At 48.6% G+C, this 10,007-nt stretch overlaps 1 pseudogene; it reads right to left on the minus strand.

Annotated features, from left to right (window-relative positions):
- Positions 1–452: 452 nt before the first annotated feature.
- Positions 453–2,342, minus strand: LOC136155316 (paraneoplastic antigen-like protein 5; annotated as a pseudogene).
- Between the last annotated feature and the right edge of the window lie 7,665 nt (positions 2,343–10,007).

Consider the following 10,007-nt stretch of genomic DNA (forward strand, 5'->3'; position numbering starts at 1 on the left):
CTGGCCACTCAGGGCTGTTTCCAGTTGGCAAGCATTGGGGATGACCTTGGCATTGGCAGCTGGTGAGTGCTACTTCTCCAGGCAAGTCCCAGGTCTCCAGTGACCAAACTCAAACCTAAGCAGAAAGAAACAACCCTCTGTCCCGCCAAAGAATTCTCCTCCTCCTCTTCCTCCCTCTCCTCCGTGCACCTCCTCTTCTTCTCACATATCCCTCCTCCTCTTCCTCCTCCTTCTCCTTTTCCTCCTTTGGAACAAAAGTTTATACCACACACACCCACTCACAGCAAAGCCAGTTGTGGGGTACTGGCCCACCAGGTACCCAGGGCCTTATCATCTCTTCACAGTTTTTGCTTTCCTTGTCCCTATAGTCCTTCCAGGCTGCAGGGGCTGGGTTGGGGGAAGACTGCTTGTACGCTGGTGCTGGATGCCATGGGCCTCTGGGTCCTCTGCCTTCAATTGCGGAAAGGCTCCAGGGTGCTGCCTTCCTGGGGACTCCCTAGGGCAGTGTAGATGATCCTGAGGACAGGCTGGATCCTGCGGTCTCCCCGCCGGAGCATCTTCCATGTGCCCCACAGCTCTTCCTTGTCAGAGCTGGCTACTTGTGGCAGAGATGGCCTCCAGAGAGGCTCCTCTAGGCCCCAAGTGGCCTGGGAGCCCATCAGCATCAGTAGCTCAGAGCCCACAGGGCGGGCATTTGCAGGTGGCCAGAAGCCAGGGCCAATGCCAGAGCCCCTGACTACAACTTCTTCAGCCTCTGCTATGTTGGGGTCTCTGTCTGAGGCATAGGCACCCGTTTTGCTGCACATGATGGTCTTCCGCTTGGGCCTCCCGCGCCTCCCTGAACTGATTTTGGCTTGGTTGGTGGAGCACCTTCCAATTGGTAGAGGCTGAGGGGGCTGAGCCTGGCTTCCCTTCCCCTCTGCCCCACTCAAGGTCCCCCGCTGTTTGTGTGGACCGCCTCTTCCCTCCGTTGCACGTTTTCTGTTGCCTGCTAGCAGAGGGTGTGCCTGGATATGTTGAGCCTATGCTTCCTAGGCCTTGGGGTGGTTCTACGGCTCCAGCCCCTCTCTCGTTCCCTGATTCTTCTGCTGCCAGCTGAGGCCTGGGCTTTGCTGGAGGCTGATTCTTGGCCCTAGAAAATAGTGTCTGACTGTGGCCTTCCTCCCCAGTGTCACAGCTAGAGGATAGCCGCCGGCACTTCAGAAATGGGATGATTCCTTCCTGGATGGTCTGAGTGCTGCTCTCAGCAAATGACCCTGCCTGCACCATGACCTGAGGGATCAGGACACTGTCTTCTGATGCCCTGAAGACCCTTTCTGCTCGACTCTGGATCTCCTCGGTCACTGCCATGGTGGCCTTATACTCCTCTTCATCTCGAATGAGCTTCATTAACTGCAGGAAAGTGGGTGCACACTCTTGCTGATCCAGTAGCTCGAGTTTGCCATGGAGGGCAGTGGTCATGGAGGCTCGAGCTAGGATGTGTTTCAGGCAAATCGTGTCTGCACTTCTCACTGGCATGGGGCTATGCTGCATGGCTTTCTGAATCAGGGGCTCTAATCGTACCAAAAAGCCAGAGATAGTCTCTCCAGACTTCTGGAAGGTCTGGACTAACTTAAACTGTGAGGTTCTATGGTCCTCTTTATCCCCAAAGATCTGTTTCAGGGCCTCCAGGCACTCCTCCACTGTCATGGAGTCATTGCTGGCCCTCAGCAGCCGCATGATGGACTGGGCAGGGCCACATAGCTCTCCAGCAAATACCACCACTTCTCAGTCTCAGACACCTGCCATAGCTGCATCATCTCAGTCACCTGCTCTAGCCAGGTTTCAAAGCTCTCTTCACCTGGGCCTGGGAGAGTGTTTCCTGAAAATGTCTTGAGTTTTTGGTACCACAGGCTTTCTTTCAGAGGCTGCAAGACTGGTTGCCTGACTTGAGCCACATCCTTCAGCTCTGCACCCTCAGAGTGAGTGCTGTGCCCCAGGGTTTTGGCCACATCAAACATTCTTCGGCACTCATCTTTTAGGAAGTCCTTCAGTATGTTGATAAATTCCTCATCTGGGCTATGGGGCTTCACCACCACTTCCCAGGTACCTCCATTTCCTAGGATCCGGCTGGGCATGGTAGCATAGTTGATGGTGTCAGTCAATTCAAGGAAAACTGTCTTAGCCTGGTCTTCCCTTCTGAACATTGTGCCCAGCACCCTGTAGGTGCACCCTAAGCCTCTCCTCAGGGTCTCTTTAATTTGCGCCTCACTACACTCCACTGGGATCCCCACGATTAGCAAGACCTTCCTAGAGTCCAGGTCCATTCCTCTGCACCAATCCTCCAACAGAGTCACAGCCATTGCTCCCACTTTCTATGGACTGGTCTAATACTAAGGGCAGTAATCAGCTCACAAAGTGTGAGCTCACAAGGAGTTTTGGGTCAATGCCAAGTACGAAGGCAGAATCATCTCCGTTTTCCACAGCCTATAAATGGACTTGGAATGAGAACATCATTAATGCCCACCCTCCCAAACCGACCAAAACCTCTCCAACTATCTCCCTCCCCTTTCTGGTCACATGGATTCAGCCCCTGCTTCCCAGGACTTCCCTAGTCATTTGATGGAGGGGTTTATTTAGGCCCAGTTTCCCCCACTTTATCCCCTCCCTGATGACCTCCACTTGCTGTGGGCTCCTCCTCAAAGTCCCAGGACTCTGCTGTGTTTCCTGGAGGTGCCTGTGGTGAAAAGGCAAGAGGTAGGAGGCGGGGCCCGCCAAAGTCCTCCAAGCAGGAGGGGTGGTGTGTGTGTGTGTGTGTGTGTGTGTGTGTGTGTGTGTGTGTGTGTGTGTGTGTGTGTGTGTGTGTGTGTGTGTGTGTGTGCACATACATGCACATGCCCTGGCTCAGGGCTGTGCAGTCCCAGGGCACCTGGTACCCACTTCTCTGGGGCAAAGATTAGAGGATGAAGAGGTCCAGTTCCCTCCTTCCTCAGAAAATGCCTGACAGATTAGAAAGATGACTGGAGCTCTGCATAAGGCGATGAAATTGGTGGGTGAAGAGAATGTGTGACAAGCTGTGGTGTTGCCATGGGTATTGAGAACAGCATGAACTGTGGGTTTCCATCACAGAGGGGTGTCATGTGGTTAGGTAAGGTTAAGGAGCAACAGGTGATGTCACTGGCCTCTAACCAAAGAAGTATCTTTTGTTGGGGGGAGGGAAGATGGGGGCTGGGCAGCAAGGACCAAGAGCTGAAAACACGAACCTATTTTTCCAGCTGTCTGGAAGCTAGAATCAGAGGCAGAAAAGGGACCCAAAAAGGGTCTCCAGTGCCACACTGCAGGAACAGATGACTCTGACCCTAGATGTGACCCTACCCTGCAGACCCTGTAAACCTTGGCAGACAACCCTGCCCCTCCTGCTTTTTGCCAGGGCGTCTCCCACCTCACAGCTGTTCACCATGCTGGTTAGGGATGTGCTGGCAGTGCAGATACTAAAATTCCACCCAAAGGCAGCATCAGATCTGACCTCCAGTGCTGGGCACAGGCAGTTCCTGGTGCTGAGGGAGTGGACACTGCTTCATTGGACCTGTTCCAGGCAAGGCCGAGGTTCTGCTTCACAAGCCCCTGCTCAGGCTGTGCCAATTCTGATTCTACAGAAGTGTTCACAAGCACTCTGCTACAGGGGTATGTGAAACTGCTCAACTGGTATTCAGCGCTAGTGAAGTTAAGATTATTGCTGCAGTGTGCATGCTTAGTCTTGTCCGACTCTTGCGACGCCATGGACCATAGCCACCAGGCTCCTCTGCCTATGGGATTTTTCAGGCAAGGATCCTGGAGTGGATTGCCCTTTCCTCTTTCAGGGGGTCTTCTCGACCCAGGGATTGAACCCACATCTGCCTGCATCTCTTGCAGATTCTTTACTGGCTAAGTCATGAGGAAGCCCTCAATTATTATTACTCTGTCCTCAATTCCACCCCCTCTCTTAAAGCTTAAAGTGAAAGAAAGAAAGTGAAATCGCTCAGTTGTATCTGACTCTTTGCGACCTCATGGACTGTAGTCCACCAGGTGCCTTGCATCCATGGAAATTTCTACACAAGAGTACTGGAGTGGGTTGTCATTTCCTTCTCCAGGGAATCTTCCCAATCCAGGGATCGAGCCCGGGTCTCCTGCACTGCACACAGACCCTTTACCGTCTGAGCCACCAAGGAATCCCAACTTTAAACCTTAATCTGCCTGCAATGCGGGAGACCTAGATTCCATCCCTGGGTTGGGAAGATCCCCTGGAGAAGGGAACGGCTACTCACTCCAGTATCTGGCCTGGAGAATTCCATGGACTGTATAGTCCGCGGAGTCACAAAGAGTCGTCGTGACTGAGCAACTCACACTCCGTTACTCGCTCTTAAACCTTGCTTGGGCTGCCAAGTCCCACCTCCACTGAAGTGCAATGGACGCCTTAAGCCCCACCCCTGACGCCGAGCCTCCAGGCATGTTTGACCCACATCCCCACCAAGCCCCACCCCGTCCAAGTCTCGCCTCCACGAGGCCCCACCCCCAACTGAGCTCAGTCCCTGACGCCAAGTCCCACCCTGATGGAAGTTCAATCCCTGCACCCACGAAGTCCCACCCCTTCCCGTGACCCAACCCCCCACTCAAGTCACATCCCTAAGGAAGCCTTGCCTCTACCTACCCGGATCCCCGCCCCCACTCAAGCCATGTGCCACCTCGTCCCAAGCAGAATGCATGTCCTAAGCCCTGACCTCACTCAAATCTAACTACTGTCCCCAAGCCTCCGCCTTCATTTCCCTGTGGCCCCCACTCTCACCTAGGCCCGCCTTCCTAAATCCATCCACCCCTTCACACACTGTCTACCTCAAACAACCCTCATTCCAGAGCGAGAATATGTCTGGTCAGTGGAAGTTGGTAGAGGCCACGAGAGGAAGGGCTGAAGCCACTTTCCCTCCAGGGTAAGGCTCAGAGCTACCAGTCCTGACCACAATGGCTGTGAGCAGGGTTAAGTGTGAAAGTGAGGCTGGTCACAATGTTTGGAAATGGCATGGTACTGGTGCACGCCAGGCCTAATAAATGGCACGGTCTTCGTGCACTCGAGTCCTGATATAGTGGGATCCCACTTCCAGGGGAAACATGTAGCCACCAGCCCCTGGGATACCAAGAAAGATGGCAAGGGTCATTGTGGGGAATTCCATGCAGTTTGGGTTGTGCTCTGGGTCCCAGGCCCTGACCAGTACCTGTTGGAGATGCCTCCAGGTCAGAGTGCCCGAGCAACACAACCACCATGCATCTGTCGCTGCTGCTGCTCTTGCTGCTGCTGCGGTGCACACGGTCTGGGAACTGGTGGTGGGAAGAGGTTGTAGAGTGATAGACCCTGCCACCTTCCCCGTACAACTGTTCCCCGCCCCCGCACAGCTGCACACGGTCCACTTGCAGCTGCACCACAGCAGCATGGCACCCACAGCCCCGCCTCAACAGGGGGAGCCCTCACCTCACCCCACCCCAAGCATGCTCCTGGCCCTGCTGCATCTGGGCGGACAGAGTTGGAGTTCAACTAGGGGCACCTTGCACTGCAGAGCTGGACAGAGTCCAGCCTCGGATTTGCTGGAAGGTTACCTGCCCCTGGCACACCAGACCCAGCCATAAGCCCAGCAGTCACCGTGGCTCTCTTTGGCAGGGCTCTTCTCTTCTGCATTGGACAGGAACTGCGGTGTGACAGTTGTCAGTCGTGCTCTCCATTTGCACATCCCAAGGGCTCAGTTCAGCGCTGGGTGCAAAAGCAGAGCCCCAGGGGTGCTTGCTCTAGGAAATCCTGATCCTTTCCTTTCAATTGTTCTGCTCTCTAGGGGAGGATGGCAAAACTACAACTGCTTTCTGTAAAAATCTCACATTCATGAAAATGTTTACAGTTCATCCATTCTCCTAGTCTCTTGACTTCACCATCTAGTACTACCAACCTAGTGGCCAAACTGCTTTCCACCCTTTTCCAGTGATTTCTTCCACCGAAGGAAAACTTGGCAGGGGCGGGCAGGACCCCCACCTGCCGGTCCAGAAAAGGGCATGGGCGGAGCTAAGGGTTGCTGCTGTGACATGAGAGCGACTTCTCATGTCAGACCCTTGTGACCACATGGACTGTAACCCACCAGGCTCCTCTGTCCATGGGATTCTTCAGGCAAGAACACTGACGTGTGTTGGCTGCTTCCTCCTCCAGGGGATCTTCCTGAACCAGGGCTCCAACCCACATCTGACTGCATCTCCAGCAGATTCTTTACCTGCTAAGCCATTGGGGAAGCCGGCAGCTCAGGGTTACCACACCGAAAGGTATGCACAAATCCGGCGTACGCTAAGTCGCTTCAGTCGTCTCTGACTTTTTGCGACCCCATGGACTGTATCCCGCCAGGTTCCTCTCTCCATGGGGTTCTCCAGGCAAGACTACTGGAGTGGGTTGCCATACTCTCCTCCAGGGAATCTTCCCGACCCAAGAATCAAACTGCCTGCATCTCCTGCTTTGCCGGTCGATTCTTTTTTATTTAATTGAAGGATAATTGTTTTACAGAGTTGTTTTGGTGTCTGCTGAACACCAATATGAATCATCCATAGGTAAACATATGCCCCCTCCCACCTCCCTGCCCATCACACTCCTCTAGGTTGTTACAGAGACCCAGTTTGAGTTCTTTGATCCATACAACAAATTCCCACTGGCTATATATTTTACATATGTTAATGGAAGTTTCCATGTTACTCTCTCCATACATCCCACCCTCTCCTTCCTCCCGATCCCCTCCCCCCCATGTCCATAAGTCTGTTGTCTATGTCTGTGTGTCCATTGCTGCCCTGCAAATAATTTCATCAGTACCATCTTTCCAGATTCCATGTATATGCATTAGTATATGATATTTGTTTTTCTCTTTCTTACTTCACTCTGTATGATAGACTCTAGGTTCATCCTCCTCATGAGAACTGACTCAGACGCATTTATTTTTATGGCTGAATAATATCCTGTTGTATATATGTACCACAGCTTCTTTATCCATTCATCTGCCGATGGACACCTAGGTGGCTTCTATTTTCTAGGTATTGTAATAGTGCTGCAATGAACAGTGGGGTACATGTGTCTTTTTGAATTTTGGTTTCCTTAGGATATATGCCTAGGAGTGGGAATGGTCGGTCATATGGTGGTTTTATTCCTAGTTTTTTAAGGAATCTCCATACTGTCTTCCATTGTGGCTCTATCAATTTACATCCCCACCAAGAGTGCAAGGGGGTTCCCTTTCCTCCACACTGTCTCCAGCATTCATTGTTTGTGGACATAATGATGATGGCCATTCTGACCAGTGTGAGGTGATATCTCATTGTTGTTTTTATTTGCATTTCTCTCACTTGATTTTATTTCTTTCATTTGTATAATGAGTGATGTCATGCATCTTTTCATGTGTTTGTTAGCCATCTGTATGTCTTCTTTGGAGAAATGTCTGTTTAGGTCTTTCCCCCACTTTTTGATTGGGCCATTTGTTTCTGTGGTTATTGACTTGTATGAGTTGCTTGTATATATTTTTAAAATTAATTAATTTATTTTATTTGGAGACTAATCGCTTTATAATATTGTAATGGTTTTTGCCATACTTTCACATGAATCAGCAAAGAGTGTACATGTGTCCCCCATCCTGAGCTCACCTCCCACCTCCCTCCCCATCCTATTACTCAGGATTGTCCTAGGGCACTGACCCTGAACACCCTGTCTCATGCATTGAACCTGCACTGGCAATCTATTTCACATATGGTAATATACATGTTTCAATACTATTCTCTCAAATCATCCCACCCTTGCCTTCTCCCACAGAGTCCAAAAGTCTGTTCTTTATATCTGTGTCTCTTCTGCTGTCTGTCTCCCATATAGGACCACCATTACCATCTTTCTAAATTCTATATATACTTGTTAATATACTGTATTGGTGTTTTTCTTTCTGCCTTACTTCACTCTGTGTAATAGGCTTCAGTATCATCCACCTCATTAGAACTGATTCAAATGTGTTCTTTTTAATAGCTGAGTAATATTCCATTGTCTATATGTACCACAGTTTTCTTATCTATTCATCTGCTGATGGGCACATATGTTGCTTTCATGTCCTAGCTATTGTAAACAGTACTGCAATGAACATTGGGGTACACGGGTCTCTTTCCATTCTGATGGAAATACATCTGGATGGGGAATACATGTAAATCCATGGCTGATGGATTTACCTCAGTGTGTATGCCCAGCAGTGGGATTGCTGGGTCATATGGCAGTTCTGTTTCCAGTTTTTTAAGGAATCTCCACACTGTTCTCCATAGGGGCTGTCCTAATTTGAATTCACACCAACAGTGTAAGAGGGTTTCCTTTTCTCCCCAACCTCTCCAGCACTTATTGTTTGTACACTTTTGGGTAGCAACCATTCTGACTGGCGTGAGATGGTACATCACTGTGGTTTTGATTTGCATTTCTCTGATAATGAGTGATGTTGAGCATCTTTTCATGTGTTCGTTAGCCATCTGTATGTCTTCTTTGGAGAAATGTCTGTTTAGTTCTTTGGCCCATTGTTTGATTGGGTTGCTTGTTTTTCTGGAATTGACCTGGAATTGCTTGTGTATTTTTTCAGATTAGTTCTTTGTCAGTTGCTTCATTTGCTATTATTTTCTCCCATTCTGAAGGCTGTCTTTTCACCTTGCTTATAGTTTCATTCTTTGTGCAAAGATTTTAAGTTTAATTAGGTCCCATTTGTTTATTTTTGCTTTTATTTCCATTACTCTGAGAGGTAGATCATAGAGGATACTGCTGTGATTTATGTCAGAGAATGATTTACCTATGTTTTCCTCTAGGAGTTTTATAGTTTCTGACATTATATTTAGATCTTTAATCCATTTTGAGTTTATTTTGGTGTATGGTGTTAGAAAGTGTTCTAGTTTCATTCTTTTTTTTAATTAATTAATTTATTTTTTCCCATTTATTTTTATTAGTTGGAGGCTAATTGCTTTACAATATTGTAGTGGTTTTTGCCATACATTGACATGAATCAGCCATGGATTTACATGTATTCCCCATCCAGATCCCCGCTCCCACCTCCCTCTCCACCTGATCCCTCTGGGTCTTCCCAGTGTGCCAGCCCTGATCACTTGTCTCATGCATCCAGCCTGGGCTGGTGATCTAATTCTCCCTTGATAATATACATGTTTGGATGCTGTTCTCTCTAAACATCCCACCCTCGCCTTCTCCCACAGCGTCCAAAATTCTGTTCTGTACATCTGTGTCTCTTTTTCTGTTTTGCATATAGTGTTATCGTTATCATCTTTTTAAATTCCATATATATGCGTTAGTATACTGTATTGGTCTTTACCTTTCTGGTTTACTTCACTCTGTATAATGGGCTCCAGTTTAATCCATCTCATTAGAACTGATTCAAATGAATTCTTTTTAATGGCTGAGTAATATTCCATGGTGTATATGTACCACAGCTTCCTTATCCATTTGTCTGCTGATGGACATCTAGGTTGCTTCCACGTCCTGGCTATTATAAACAGTGTTGTGATGAACATTGGGGTGCACGTGTCTCTTTCAGATCTGGTTTCCTCAGTGTGTATGCCCAGAAGTGGGATTGCTGGGTCATATGGCAGTTCTATTTCCAGGTTTTTAAGGAATCTCCATACTGTTCTCCATAGTTTCATTCTTTTTTAAAAATTTTTATTTATTTATTTTTTTAAAAAATTTTATTTAATTATTTTTTTTCAGTGGGTTTTGTCATACATTGATATGAATTCTTTTAGAAGTGGTTGACCAGTTTTTCCAGCACGACTTGTTAAGTATATTCTCTTTTCTCCATTGTATATTCTTGCCTCCTGTGTCAAAGAAAAGTTGTCCATAGGTGTTTGAATTTATCTCTGGGCTTTCTATTTTGTCCCATTGATCTCTTTTTCTGTATTTGTGCCAGGAGCATACTGTCTCAATGACGGTAACTTCATAGTGTAGTCTGAAGTCAGGTAGGTTG

This window comes from Muntiacus reevesi, unplaced genomic scaffold (genome assembly GCF_963930625.1).
Source record: "Muntiacus reevesi unplaced genomic scaffold, mMunRee1.1 SCAFFOLD_94, whole genome shotgun sequence".
In the NCBI taxonomy this organism is placed as follows: domain Eukaryota; kingdom Metazoa; phylum Chordata; class Mammalia; order Artiodactyla; family Cervidae; genus Muntiacus; species Muntiacus reevesi.